At 35.1% G+C, this 16,002-nt stretch overlaps 1 protein-coding gene and 1 pseudogene across 2 annotated transcripts in view; one reads left to right on the top strand and one right to left on the bottom strand.

Annotated features, from left to right (window-relative positions):
* GRID2 (glutamate ionotropic receptor delta type subunit 2) overlaps positions 1-16,002 on the bottom strand; it is a 1,495,815-nt gene that overhangs the window by 967,711 nt on the left and 512,102 nt on the right. The gene's annotated exons all lie outside the window — the stretch shown is intronic.
* Positions 4,803-6,654, top strand: LOC100440916 (small ribosomal subunit protein RACK1-like; annotated as a pseudogene).

The raw sequence follows: 16,002 nt of genomic DNA, 5'->3' as shown, positions 1-16,002 counted from the left end.
AAACATGGAAAGGTACAGTGTAATAGTATATTAGTATGCCACACCCCTTCTCAAATTAACTTCTGATTATAAAAGAAGTGTTGAAATACCTTTGGCCATTTCTGAACACCAAAAACATTTTTTCTTGGAATTTCATATTTTTAGTTTTATTTAGACAGAAATTCAGAACATAAAATGTTAACCACTGAATATTTCTTCAAGGTTACATTTGATGAGTAAAAATGTACATGGACTTTTTTTTTTTAACCTGAAGGGTACAAATACAGCCTATGTCAAGAATGGAATCATACAGAGTACAGTTTTCCCCAATTTTTTTGAAGGTAGTATTGAAACGGAACCAATAGTTTCATAGAGACTTGTTCTTGGGTAAACACAGAAATGGACCCTTCTGGCCTTAAAGCTTGAAACTTGTATTTGTTTTGTTTGAGTTCCTTTCTCAGGAAAGGATCCCCAGGCCTCTTAAAAAGTATCAAAGAACTGAAACTCCGCAGATCATTGCATCCAGACAATGAAATACCAGGCCCCGCATTCATCAGGATTGTGTCGTTACCATTCAGAGTTCCTGTTTTCTACATTTCTTCTCTGCTATAGAAACTCCTAATTTTAGTCATTCAGGCAGACGAATTTGAGACTGAGCTCCCATCTCCTCGACTGAAGCACCCAATTAAAGTCTTCTTCCTTGGTAATACTCATAGTCTCAGTCATTGGCCTTCTGTGCAGCCAGCAGCAGGACCTAGACTGAACCCTTGGTGTTTTGATAACCCTGTGTCTCCCATTGCAAAATCTCCTCAAGCAATCTTCCCTTGAAGATTTTCGATTTTCTTTTGAAGATTTGTGCTTTACTGTTTCAAAGATTCCTCTTCTATTCCCCCACCTATTAGATTATTACATTATATTTCCTTTACTATGGGACTATATTGTAGTCTATGTGGTATATCGAAGATTAAACTAAGTCAATTAAGTGCATTTATATGGTCCATTTTAAATTAACATTTGTGTGTGTGTGTGTCTTTAATTATGTTTACTAGGCTAAGGCCATCTTTCTACTCAGCCTACATGCTCTAATATCTCCTACACCAAAATCCTTTTCCTTGATATTTCTGCCTCCTTACATTTTCTTAAAGTAGAAATGGACATGAAAATTATTTGTAAACTGTAATATATAACAATGCAAATATTTTCTGTTTTTTTTTTTGGTTATTACTTATTCATTCAAATATGTATTAAGTGGCTGCTGTTTGCCATGTACCATCCCAGTGGTTCGCAAAATGTGTTCATCAAACCCATTCAGCTTGTCATATGAGGTCAAAACTATTTTCTTAATAATACTAAGATGCTATTTGCCTTTTTCATTCTCATTCTTTCATGACTATACAGTGGAGTTTTGAACATTAGCTCTGATGGCTAATGGAATGTGTGCTAGTATATTTCTTAATTTTAATTTTTCAGCTTTAGTTTCCACTGTGCTAAAAATCAATAGCTATAATCCACATACACCAGAAGCCAGCAAACATTTTCTGTAAAGGACAAGATTGTAAAGAGTTTAGGTTTGGCCAACCATATGATCTCTGTCACTACTCAACTCTGTCATTACAGTGAGAAACAGCTATAGATGATACAAAAATAAATGGCAGTAGCTCTGTTCCAAAAAACGCTATTTACAGAAAGAAGACATTGGTTGTATTTGACTTGCAGGCTACAGTTTGCTGACCTCTGATATAAATGAAAGCTTTTTTGGTCCTCAATATTTTTTAAGAATATAAAGTGTCTCTGACACCAAGAAATACGGAAACTACCATAGAAGTATTCCACAATCAAATTAAGCCTGTGATCTGCTGTCAAGGAGTTGTCTAGAGGGAAATTTGGACACAATATATTGGGATTCCTGTTATATGGACAAAGTGAAAGACAATACGAAGTGTGAAGGGGAGTATATACACTTCATTACCATTAAAACAATTTTGTTAAGGTTTATATGCATGCATACATTCGTGTATGTAAATTTTAGGAAATGTAAGGAAGGAAATTGCCACAGGCTTTTATCTAATTATTCTCAAATGTTAGTGGCTTCAGAATCAGCTGGGGGTAAGAACTGGCATGGGGGGTTGTCCCACTTTAAAAATTCTTCTTATGTCTGGCATTAGGCTACAGCCTATGACATCTGCCTTGTCAATAGGACCTCATATAATTCTGATGTAGAAGGCAGTAGGTAAAACTAATGTACAGCCTCATACATATGAGAAACAGCATAAGCATTATCTGTAGAATTTCCTAAACCAGAACTTTCTCTGTACTAGATAGACAGATAGATAACATAAACAATTATAAACATTTTTATAAGATTCTTACATGCCTCTCTACCTACTGCTAGCTACTTTTAGCTTATCTGACTTTATTATTCAATCTCTTTATTCTCTTATGCAGCCTCCAAAAATAATTAATGTATGCACAGAATGCTTAGATTATCTTCCTCCTTCCTACCTTTGTTTTGACACTTTGAGATACTTTCCCTACCCTCAACCTCATCTTCATTTGTTACCTTTTTTTTTTTACCTCTTTCAGCTGCTTGTTGTATTTTTTTATTATTCTCAACCCTTGTTTTTTCTCCTTATAGTAACTTTTACTTTCCATTGAGCACTGCCATATCATATTAAAATTTTGTGATTTTAAAATTTTGTGATTCTTTGACTTATTTAAAATAAGGTCTCAGAAAAGTAAAGCCGTTTCAGTCTTTGTTGTATTACAGAGTTTCTGATACTATGTAGGTATTCAACCCATGCTAACTGAATTGAGGAAACAGGGTCTCATCATACGTTTCCAAGGGAAAGTAACAGGGCAGTTTCACTTGATACATTATCAAGAGCTGTGTTTTATTAAATCTCATTCCCAGAACATTCTGAACATGTCTTTTCACACCTTCTCATCCCTTATTCTCCATCCCCATCACAAAGGCCACACAGACCTAAATAAGTATTACAGGCCTCATTAGGATAAAAATGCAGTGTCCAGAAATCACACAAAGAAATATTAGTACTTCCCAACCTACTTATAACCAAGTAGTTCTCTAAAGCCCTTCATACATTTGAAATAATGTGTTTAGTTATTGAAAATCATTTGCTTAATGTCCCTCTTCTCTAATGCAGTATAAGCTGCTTGAGAGTATAAACTGTGTTTGTCTTATTCATTACCATATCCCCAGTAATGCAGTGCTTGGCTCATAAAAGACGTTTGCATACTGCCTCATTAAATGACAAAAATTCCCATTCCCTCATTTCTCCATCTCATAAAAGGACTACTGTTTATGCTATAATGTGGAGATAACCTATAGACAATATTCCACTGTTATAATGCCAAATGACAACAATATATAAGGTTTAAATGAATACAAAGTAAAATGAAAATAGAAACATTTAAATTCTTTATGGTGAAAAATGCTTTTATTATCTTTGCCTGAGATAGGAAATGAAATTCCTTAGACAAAACAAAAGAAAATATATGAAATAAAAATCAAAAGAGAACCTCCCATATTGTTGAAGCAAATATTGATGATATTCATTGGAATGGCAATAGCTTTTGACACAGTACTAGCATTTGTTCTATTATGGGGGGAAAGCAATTACTAGTACAGCCTAGATTAAATGAGGAGAGGAGTTACTAGGAAGATCATAATCTGTCTCTGAGTCAACTCATATAAACCATCCATATCCTATACCTTCTTGATGAGACCAGAGCAGATCTTGGATTCAAGATAAGTGGGGAAAGCAGATGTTTCAGTGTTCATTCTCCACTTGGAATAGTTATTAAGAAGAAAAGAATCTGAGGCCTTTTAGCAAGCAGAATTAACACATTTAGTTACGGAAACAGAGAAACATAATATCAAGAGAAACAAAAATACTACATTTATTGCTATTTTCAATATGTGAATATTGCAGTTGACGCAAGAGAGCTTCAAATATTTCTTTGAACTATTCCTTTGATTTTGAACTTGGAAAGATACTACTGGTAAGAGACAAAGGCAGAGCTTTGAGGTGGGTCTGATAATTATAATTTTCTTTAGTTTTTTAAAAGAGCAATTAATGGCTTTCAACTGTTATTAAATTTTGAAATAAATAATAAAAGTTTATTTTCAGAAACATGTTAATAATTAGTTTATTCTTTTGAGAATATAAAAGTCTAGCCATGAAACTAGCACCCAAGACAGAAGCATTTTCTTAGCAAAAAAGGGTGCCACAGGTACCAGGGAATAGCTGGCAAAAACTGCTAGAAACAAACAAACAAAAGAAATGGAGAAAACATCATAGCTACTACACAGCAGAGACTTAAACATTTGGAGATAATAAAGACGATCATATATTTTTCAAATACACAAGTAATGATAAATTTTAATAACCTCCACCAAATATAAGAACCTAATGGTATCTTATGGATTCTATTTAAAAAGGAAGAGAACCTCAGCCTAAGCAGGCAAAAATACCTTTATCTACATCTTTCTTAGCTTACAGGTCAAACTCCTAACATTCCTGTTCACCTGGCCTAACCTTCATTATCTAGCTCAGACATTTCAGAGATGTTTCACTTCATCCTATCTCCCCTGAATTACCAGCCAGATTGAAGATCCTTTTGTATTAGATATTATCCATAATATTAGTTATTAGGCAACCCCATAGACACCATCCCTGTTCTTGCTACCACCAGTCCCCATTCTAAATTTCATTGTCAACACTGGAAGGAATTACTGACGGGATTCAGGGTATTCTGGAGTCATCACAAACAGTTCGACCTGTCAGGCACTGGGGTGGACAATGCACACTCCTAGGAAAACAGTCACATCCTTCTTTTATTTTGTGGCCATTTTTGTATCCATGGTAAGATAAATAAACAAAAGGGCTTAGAAGGAATTTCAGAGTTTATCAGATTAGCACCTCTTTACCAAACAACTAATTTATCTTATTACTGACACACTAAAGTTAATCATAACTTAAGGAAGATGTAAGATGTTTTTTATTGTGCGATGATCTAGATATATTTTTAATCTAGAACTTTTGAGTGATTGTTTCTGATAAATATAAATACTATTCAGTTGACAAGAAGATGGATTGGAGTTTTCTAGTCAAACAGACCTGTGTTGCCATCCAGGTTCCAACCTTTCTATCTGTGTGACTATAGACAGCATAATTTGCTTCCCTGAGCCGATTTCTCTCATGTCACCTATTATGGATTCAATAAATTATTAATGTCCTTTAACAAATTTAGCAAATATCAATAGATCAATCATGTACAGGGTGCTAGGGATTGGCAGCAAATAAGAGATAAGCTCTGTATATTTTAAATATAAAAGGCTGCTTTTTTCATTACTTATATATTGTCAAAAATTCTGCCATGAAATATTCACAGTTCCTAATTTTAATCCTTGTACCAATTGGCAATAGACAACTTCTTTTCTCCATATATATACATGACTCATAAAGGGCAAAGGGCAAACAATTCAACCAGCTCCAAGATACTTTTGTACATAATTACCTTCTCCAATACTGCCCTTCACGTAGACCCTAAATTAGTGAAACTATTCCATCCTATGCCTATACTTTGTACTTTTCATGTATTAAAATTTCCCTGCTTGGCTCACTTTTTTGTGGCAGGGCTGTGGCAGGACTGGCTGTGGTGTTTGTCCCTCTGGTCTGAGTGGCATCCTCACTGCTACAGTGACACCTGACCTCACCACCACCACGACAGAGCAGATGACCCTTTGTGACACTCTCAAAGGCCACAATAGCTGGGTAACCAGATCACTCCTACCCTGGACGTGATACAGTCCACCTCTCAAGACAAAACCATAATCATGTGGACGTTGAACAGGGATGAAACCAACTATGGCATCCCACAGCATGCCCTGAAGTGTCATTCCCACTTTGTCTATGACAAAATCATCTCTTCAGGTGGCCACTTTTTCCTCTCAGGCTCATGAGATGGAAACCTGTGCTTCTGGGATCTGACAAAGGGCACCACTATGAGATGATCTGTAGGCCATACCAAGGACGTGTTGAGTGTGGCCTTCTCCATTGACAACCAGTAGATTGTCTCTAGATCCTGAGATAAAACCATCTAGTTGTGGTTATAACCCTGAGTATATACAAATACACTGTCCAGGTGAAGAGCCACTCAGAGTGGGTGTCTTATGTCCACTTCTCACCTAACAGCAGCAACACTATCACCTCTGTAGCTGGGACAAGCTGGTCAAGGTACGGAATCTGGCTAACTGCAAGCTGAAGATGAACCACTTTGGCCACATGGCCCATCTGAACACTGTGACTGTCTCTCCAGATGGATCCCTCTGTGCTTCTGGAGGCAATGCTGGCCATGCCATGCCATGCGATGTCAACAAAGGCAAGCACCTTGATATGCTATATGGTGGGAATATCATCAATGCCCTGTGCTTTAGCCTCAACTGCTACTGGTTCTGAGCTACCACAGGCCTCAGCATCAAGATCCGGGACTTAGAAGGCAAGACCATCATAGAAATTAAGCAAGAAGTTATCGGAATCTGCAGCAAGGCAGAGACTCCCCATTGCACCTCTCTGGTCTGCGGATGGCCAGACTGCTGGCTACATAGACAATCTGGTGCAAGTGTGGCAGGTGACCATCAGCACCTGCTAGACATTTATGGCAGAACTTTAGTTTTTTTTAAACTGACTTTCTGATTAAAAAAAAAAAAATCTTCCTACTTTGATCATTATTAACTTCCCCAGCAGTGAAACATAAAGAGATAAGGAGAAAGTATTTAAGTGGCTGTTTATATTATGAAACACAGTTTTTGCTTGAGTTGCCGGACTGCTTAGCTTGAGGACAAGTTACGTGGAAATGGAAAGAGGAATCACTGCCTTTTGGTCTTGCTATGTGTGTTTTATTATGATTGAGAGAACATTATTTAAAATAGCTTTTATGGTGCCTTATTCGGGGGGATGGGCTATATGCAGGCAGATTCCAACACAATTTGTAAGTTTATCACAGTAGAATGATCTGGTTTTCTTGTATTACATTAATGAATGTGGAATGCTTGTAGAATCAAAAATATTATTTTAAATTTCTGTTTATGTAACTCCAGGGTATTAACTGAAATCAAGATCAATTACCTAGTAATATGATCAAATTTAAATCTTAAAAAACACAAACAGCTACAAAAATACTGTAACAAATTCTTACACGGAATCCATGATTATCAATAGAAACATTTCATCATTTTAACTTTATTTATGACATAAATTATGCACGACAGATAAGGTTGTCAACCATTTGTTCTCTCTTCTAATCCCATTCCCTCATTGCGAGAGGCACTGACCATCCTAATTTTGGTGTGCTTCTTAATGTCGCATTTTGCTCCATATATTTTTGTATTAGAATTATTTACAAGAAGCACTCATTACTTTAGAAATAAACACAATTTTATGAAATATCTGGCCTAAATTATGTTGAATTAAGCCAGTTAAGCATATCAATTCAAAATATCTACTTTTGGAGTATACCTAAATTTCAAATTGGCTATAAATATGGTTATTTAAATGTATCAATTTCTTTATCACTGTGTTAAGTAAAAATCACAATATTTATGCATACTTCCATGTATAAGTTGTTTATAATTAGCTGTTTTATCTTAAGTATATATATTAGAGAAGATGATTATAGTATTGCTTCTAGGTTATTTTGTTAATTTGAAAATCAGATTAGATTTTTAGACATCTAATTTGATATTATATTGATACAAGAGAATAGGAATTTTGTACAATTTAAAATAAGATTATTAATTATAATATGATAATTTTAATAGATATTGATTTCAGTAAAAATTGAACCTGAAATTAGTAGAATGTTGAAGATATTTGTATATACATCACTGTTGCCTGAAATATCAACCGTAGTACAAAAAATGCATTCTAAATAGAACTGAAGAAGTTTATCTGCTGAAACGAGACTGCAGAAGACATTATGCCACCTGCTATTTCCAGGGTATTTATAGGATTCTGACTTTCTCTAAGCTAAACACTTTCTATAAAGTTCATTGCAGCCAAGTCTATTCACTTCTAGTAAGTACCATAAGCAAACCAGAGGTTGTATAGTGCTGTTTTCTTTCTTTGTTTTCATTTGCTGCTAACAGTGTCTTGAGTTATTCTGACTTCAGTAGAGTTAACTCTGCCTGTTCGATATTTTGAGAATTTTTAGGTTTCTGCTATCTTAACTGTTTCTCTGACTTTCAGCTTAAATCTACAAGGCATTAGAGTGCCCTTTAGGACCCCTAAGATCTACTCACACCGAGTTCATAGCATTGTACTGGTCCTTTTGCCTACATATTAATTCTTAGTTTCTAGACTTTCAACATATTCCAAATAAGTATGTGTGTCATAAAAGAAGCATTACATTCAAAGTTAGAAGGGAAGGATTCTTGTCATAGCCCTTTCCCCTAAAAACCAATAAACTTTATAAAACTCATTAATTCCCATGTCTCAGGGCTGTGGGCAGAACCAAACGAGAACTGAACGTGAAAGTCTTTTAATATGCGAAGCAGAGTATCTTATGTTGTCGTTTGTCAGTTCTAGATTGTTTCAAGACAAACAGTGTCTTTCAAAAATGAGATTGTAAATGGTACTATGCAACTGGTAGTTAGCTCATCAAAATTCTATTCATCTGAAAAATATCTGATGCTTAGTAGAAGAAATCACCTTATAATTCTCACTATTATTCATATATTATCAAAATAACACAGACTTTTATCATTTCTCTTCATTATGGAGTACTAATAATTTATAAGATTATTGCAATTAAAACTGCTTAATACCAAAGATGACTTAACTACAAACAAGATATGAAAAGAAAAAAAATATTTTAAGCATCTGAGCAAAAAATATATCTCTAATTTGTTTTTGTCATCTATGCTATTGTAGTAATATCCTTTCCTGCAGTTAGTAGTCAAATATTTCCGCAACATAGTCCTATTATCATTTTTCAAATTTATTTTGTTTTTTTAAATAGTAAGAATTACCATTAATTAAACTGACTCCAAATACTAAGTATTTTATGTGCTTTAGTTTATCCCCATCTTACAGGAAAAGAGAGATTTCAAGAAATTTAGTAATTAGCCCAAGATCACATACTTACTGAGTGTTGGGGTTTTATCCTGCCAATCTGATTCTAATATTCCTTTTTAAACCCTATTCACTCTTCATGCCGCCCCCGTACATGTGCCCTTTATTTTAGTCCAGTGGTTCTCAGTCCTGGCTGCACATTAGAATCACTCAGGAGCTTAAAAACTTCTGATGCCAGGACCCCTCTCTCAGCAATTGGGGTTGAATTTGTCTGTGGTGGAGATTTGTGATGATGTCTGAGCATAAGTTTTAAAACCTCCCATGGGTGATTGTGATGTATAAACAGCACTGAGAATCTCAGATTTGGCCAAAATTATCCACTTTCCAGATAATTCTTTGAATGATAGTATGCTTTCCTATTGCCATAACATTTGCTCATGCTCATGCTCATGCTAGGAGTAAAGTTGCCTAGTTTATAAAACAAGGGCTTTGGTGTAGGATATAAATAAATAGTTCTGATTCAGTGCCCATTACTAACCTATCACAGCTTTCAGGTATATACAGTGAGAATGAAGCTCTTGCAACATAAGCTTCTTCATAAATATTTAAAAATGAGAAAAATTATATGCTATAGAATTATTGTAAAGGGTATATCAAGCAGATAAATTACAGATACGATTATATAATTTGGGCTTCAAGATATTATTCATGTAGAAAACATGCTTCAAATAAGTATTGCAAAAGGGTAGTTGTCCATAGGCAGAAATTCATTGAGTATATTCATATGTGTCTGATATAACCTTCATGTTTGCCTCACATACCCAGAAGAGACATAAAGTATGAAAGAGCACTTCCAGAGGGGCTGTTCTGGGTGAGATAAGAGATTTCAATGGTGTAGCAACTCATCAAGTTAATATAAGAAAGGTTCCTTTGACTTCCTCATATATTTGCCACTTGCCCATTTACTTAAAACTAAATTGAACAGCTAATAAGTTTGTGAGCAAGATCATTTCCAAGCAATACACCAAATCAGACTGTTAACTGTCCATTAGTATAGGCAAAATAGCTCTTATTAAGTTGGGCCTTCATTTGTAATGCCTTTTCTCACTCTACCTCCACCTGTCAAAATTCTCCATCATTATCTTTCAACACCCATCTCAAATGCCATTTTTCTTTTTGAATGTCTCCTGAATACAAAGATAATAGCTAATGACACTTTCAGTCTTTCTTGTATGGGTGAAGTTGAATACAAAATAAAAGAAAGAATCTGTATTATTCATTCATTCATTCAAATGTAATTTATTGAGAACTAACTATACACTGGGCAAGAGGTTATGATTTTTAAAATACTGTTATTCTGCTTATCAGTTTATAGTTAAGTGGGAATAACAGACATAAAGTTCACAGTTGAAGTTTAGTGTGACACCTGAGATAATGTGACACCTGAGATAACAGAAACAGTTGTGGATATAGTGATGACATAAAAGAGAACATGATTATCAATATCTCATATGTAGATGTGTCAGAAAAGGCTTCACACAGATGAATATGATTGAGGTCAGTTTTGCAGCATCTTTTGGATAGCATAGTTTTTAGTGACAAACATAACATTGGCCTGACTCTACCCACTTATAATTCTGTAAACTTGGACATGAAATAAAACTTCCCTGTTATCTGTTTCCTCACTAAATTGCCATAGAACTTACATTAAATAATATGTGTAAAAAAATTGGCAAGGCTGGGCGCAATGGCTCACACCTATAATCTCAACACTTTGAGAGGCCAAAGGAGAGGGTCACTTGGGCCAAGGAGTTTGAGACTAGCATGGGCAATATAGTGAGACACCATCTCTCCAAAAAAAAAAAAAAAAAAAAAAAAAGCCGAATATCTAACATAAGGTAAGCCATCAACAAATCCCAGTAGTTTTGATACAAATCAATTAAACATTATTATAATGGCATTCCAGATAAAATATAAGATTTGAAAAAATAAGGAAGCATAAAAAACAATCTCAAGGAACTGTCAGCAATTCTCAAAAAATTGAGCATTAGATATTTGTGGGGAGATACGGCCTTATGAGAGATATGGCTGGACAGGTAGGTTAAGACTAGAACTTAAAGGTTTTGGTAAGGTCATCCTATGGATAAAGTAATGTCATCTAGGATAAGTATAAACTTTATCCTGAAGGCAATAGGAGTAAGGTGTATTGAGAGAATGGCATTAAAAGTTTTGTAGAGAGGAATAATATGATCCAATTATAATTTTTTAAGCCCACAGCAATGTAGCTGATAAAAACAGGGAAAAAATACAGTGAAAAACTAAATGAATTAAGCCAAATAAGAAAAAAATATATAGAATTGCTGATATTTACAGTTAAAGAAAATTTTAAGGGTGAATATGAGGAAGGAAACATACTAAATTGAATTTTAAAAGACAGATTGAACATGACTTAGTGGCCAACTGGATGTGAATGTGAGTAGATGTAACCATCCAAGATGGTTAAAACATGGGACTAGATTTTAAGGATGGTAGACGAAGTTCTAAGGTACATGAAGGGCAGCTAGGTAGTTACGTACAAAGTAAACCTTAGAAGAGAGGGAACAACTGCAGATACATGCACACTATATCCCTGTTTTTAAATTTAACAGTTTTTATTTATTGTAAAGTTATTTCTCCTCAATTTTCAATACAGCAGAACTTTGTAAGTTGTTAACGAGTTTAATCTTTTACTAAATCCACAAAGACTCTTTCATAAACTAGTACTATTAGAATCCCCATTTTCCAGAAGAGTTATGTAAACTTTAAACAGTGAATGAAAAGGTAGAATTTGAATCTAGACCACATGAATCAAATGCCAGAACTCGTTTAGTAGCAAATATTTATGCATCATTTCTTAGAAAATACTTAAGATATTTGTAATTTTTGTAATTTTAGCATATTTAAGCTTCATTTGCAAACACTCCTCCCTTCTCCCTGTGGAAACCTTTACCAAACTCTGACATTCATTTTGCCTGGCTATATAACAGACAATCAGTATACATAAACCTGAAAACAAGGAAACATGCATTAATGTATGAGCAATAATAAGGTTTTACTGTGAATAAATTTGAAGACAAATGGGTTAAAGTACACTAGGCATAAATGGGTGAAGGTACGTCTTTAGTAAAATGTACTTTTTTTTTTTTTTTTTTTTTTGGTGAGACAGAGATTTACTTGCCCAGACTGGAGTGCATTGGTGCAATTTCAGCTCACCACAGCCTCCACCTCCCAGGTTCAAGTGATTCTCCTGCCTCAGCCTCCCAAGTAGCTGGGGTTACAGGCTGCCACCACACCCAGCTAATTTTGTATTTTTAGTAGAGACGGGGTTTCACCGTGTTGCCTAGGCTGATCTCGAACTCCTGACCTCAGGTGATCCACCTGCCTTGGCCTCCCAAAGTGCTGGGATTACAGGCATGAGCCACTATGCTCAGCCAGTAAAATGTACTTTCAAAAATAATATTACTCTTTTGTTTGTGAGGGGTTTTTCTGTTTGGTTGGTTGGTTGTTTTTTTGGCTTTTTTTCTTTCTTTTACTTTTTCTTTTTTGAGACAAGGTCTTGCACTGTCACCTTGGCTGGAGTATAGTGATATGATCACGGCTCACTGCAGCCTCCTGGACTCAGGTGATCTTTCCACCTCAGCCTCCCAAGTAGCTGGGACTACAGGTACACACCACAATGCCCAGTTAGTTTTTATTTATTTATTTATTTTGTAGAGATGAGGTATCATCATGTTGCCCAGGCTGGTATTGAACTCCTTTGCTCAAGCAATCCCCCTGCCTCAGCCTCCCAAAGTATTGAGATCACAGGCATAAGCCACTACACCCAGCCCCAATGTTATTCTTTAAGTATAACAGTATTATAACATTTCAGAAATCAATATGTATTAGTACAATATTTTATAACATTCAAAGATGGAAACCTAAAGTAAATTTCCTATACCTACCTTTATTTAAATAAATAGGAAAATCAAGGTGTGGCATAATCCTTTCAAAGGTAGAAACTTATATTTTTAACTAGCTGATACCAAGACTTGTCATTTGTCTTTCCGATGTTTAAAGTAGCTACCTTCTAGCTTTCAGCAAGCCCATTTTATTAATTTTCAAATTGGTCACTCAGAAATCAAATATTGACTTCATATATACCCATACATGCCCACACATGCTCATACACTTACTAAGCAAATAATGTGCACTTATGTAATACAGTTATCTTTATTGCTTAGGACATATCTTGTGCACATAAAATGTCAAAGATAAAGTTTATATCATATTAATAAGAATATGATGGAGAAATATAGTAATACTTGAGATTTTTAAAAAATCCTCAGCACAAAAGGAATGTTAAGAATGTATTTCTATCTTGTAAGAAATTCTGATTTGTTCAGTCAATAAATAAGTATATTGTGCCAATTATGAATACATTGATTATCACATCCAAATCCAACCCCCATTGCCTGCTCTACAATAATGGAGATGGGTTTGATAAATATTTCTCCCTTGTGAACTTACACATTTTGAGCTCTGTCAGTACATGACATTGGTGGGACACTAGAGGAAGAAACGTTTCTCTTTCTGGTCCTAGTGTGCTCCTCTCAGCATGCAGCTTCTTTAATACCTGGCTCCTATAGCACATGGTGGCTAGAAGCACCCAGATACTCTGATGGCTTTTCAGTGAGTTCTGAAGCCCAGCACTTCCTGTGGATGGCATCTTCCACACCCCCTTAAGTTGCTTTGCATTAACTTTCAATGTGCAATCTCCTTGTGGATAGCATTTTCCATTACCCTTTCAGATGGCATAGCAGTGGAGTGTTGCCAATGAGGCACCTCTATGAAGATGGCACCCCTTAGATGGCTTTGAAGAGGAGTGCTGCTGGTTAGGATCCTCCCTGTGGGTGACTTATTTGGAATTCCAGAGGAAAACATTTCCAACAAGTCCTGCTGTTCCAGCACCTCAGCAATTTGTCCACCAGCCAGTGAGCCACAGGCATGTCCTCAAAAATAAAGTTTGGATATCAGCCTTGCAGGGGATGAGGAGGTTCTTTTTGGGTACCTCTCAGCTTCAGAGGCAAGGGTTTCTCTTTATAATGACTATTACTATTTTCTTTAGACTCCTCTTTAGTTATTACTAGCTAATCTTCCATTACATAAATACTGTATTATATCTACTGATTCTTTATATTAAACTTTCTCTCTTCAAATTACTGTGTGGGTTCTATCTGTTGGTAGGCCTCTGACTACCACGTACATCAAAAGTAAAATAAGATCCAATCTAAGGATCAAGTCGCAATAATACAAGACACAAATACAAAATGTGCCCACTCTGTGGCATAAAAGAAATAGCAAGTGCTGCAACAGAAAATGAAAGTGTCAATAAAATGCTTCATGGACTTTGGGTTAGATCTCTAAGGATAGAGGACTTTTTTTTTTTTTTTTTCAGATAGAGAAGAATAGGGAAAACTTTCTGTGAATGCCTTAACAAAGGAACTCTGCTTACATTGTTAGGGAATCAATGAGTAGGAACAGAGAACTGGCAAGGTAAATGTAGAACATTAATTAGGCTAGAAATATATGGTAAGATCAGTTACAAAGAATCTTTCAATGCGATGTTAAGGATTTTGCACATATTATATAGATACTGGTAAGCTAAACAGATTTTCACCTCAAAATATGTTTCCTTTAGAAACTCAGTTTTATATTAGGTACTTTATCTGTGGACACTGACTTATAATAATGGTTTTGCCTGATTCTAAAATGAAATCATATACTTACATCTTAAAAACTGTGTGTGAGTATGTGTGTGTGTGTGTGTGTGTGTGTGTGTGTGTGTGTGTACTGAAATTAAATGAAGAATTCTGATAAATATGCATGGATATAAATACGTATTCAAAAGCAAAACAGCTGAAATAATTTGTCAGAGATGCCAGATACTAAGAGCATTATTTGTATTATGAATATTTTGATTTTGGTAAGTATTATGAATTGAATGTTTGTATATCCAAAAAATTTTATATGTGAAATCTAACCCCCACAGCATATGGAGTTAGGGCCTTTGGGAGATAATTAAGTAGAACCTATTAATGAAATTAAGTGCCTGTATAGCTTGCTGTCTTTCTGCTATGTGAGGATATAAGTTGGTTGTTTGCAACAAGGAAGAGGGCTTGAACCAGAACCTGACCATGCTGACGTTCTGATCTCAGATGTCTAGCCTTCAGAATTGCTAGACATAAATGTCTGTTGTTTAAGCATCCCAGTCTATGGTAATTTGCTATAGCAGCCTAAATTGACCAAAACAGTGGGTGACCAGGAAATATATTTTTATCATAATTTCCTTCACAGTCCATATTGTAAACATCAGTTATAGTTTAAGAACTGCAGGGCATAAAGATTTGACATTTCAAGATAGAGACTCAAGGAAATCTAAAGGTATATACACGTATCTTAAAAAGCCACAAGTAAAAGTGCACGTTATTCACTATCCAGAGGAACAGAATTGAGTCCTGGATATTATCAAAGTCATAAAATGACATAAAATGGATATTACCTAGGGGTTTAGGTAATGCATTCTTTTCCCATTTTGTTAAGCTCTGAGTGAGACTGAACTGTCAGACACCTGTCAAGTAGAAGGAAACTTCAAGCAACAACTTCAAGAAGCAGCAAATTAAGTATATGTCAATGAGTTGTTGGACTGAATGGGAATGTCAAACATGCCAGAATTATAGACACTTTCAGTATCAAGTTGCAAGATTATTTATAAAGAGTTGTATACCTGTACAGCATAAATCAGTTTTTCATTCATCTCATGCTAGTGATCTTATCATCACTATATATAATTCAGCTTGGATAAGAAAACAAAAGTCACCATATAAAGTTGCTTTATTAAAACAGGGGT

Source organism: Pongo abelii, chromosome 3 (assembly GCF_028885655.2).
Source record: "Pongo abelii isolate AG06213 chromosome 3, NHGRI_mPonAbe1-v2.0_pri, whole genome shotgun sequence".
Classification (NCBI taxonomy): domain Eukaryota; kingdom Metazoa; phylum Chordata; class Mammalia; order Primates; family Hominidae; genus Pongo; species Pongo abelii.
Note: the sequence above shows the minus strand (reverse complement) of the source record. Positions and strands in the feature narration are given on the sequence as shown.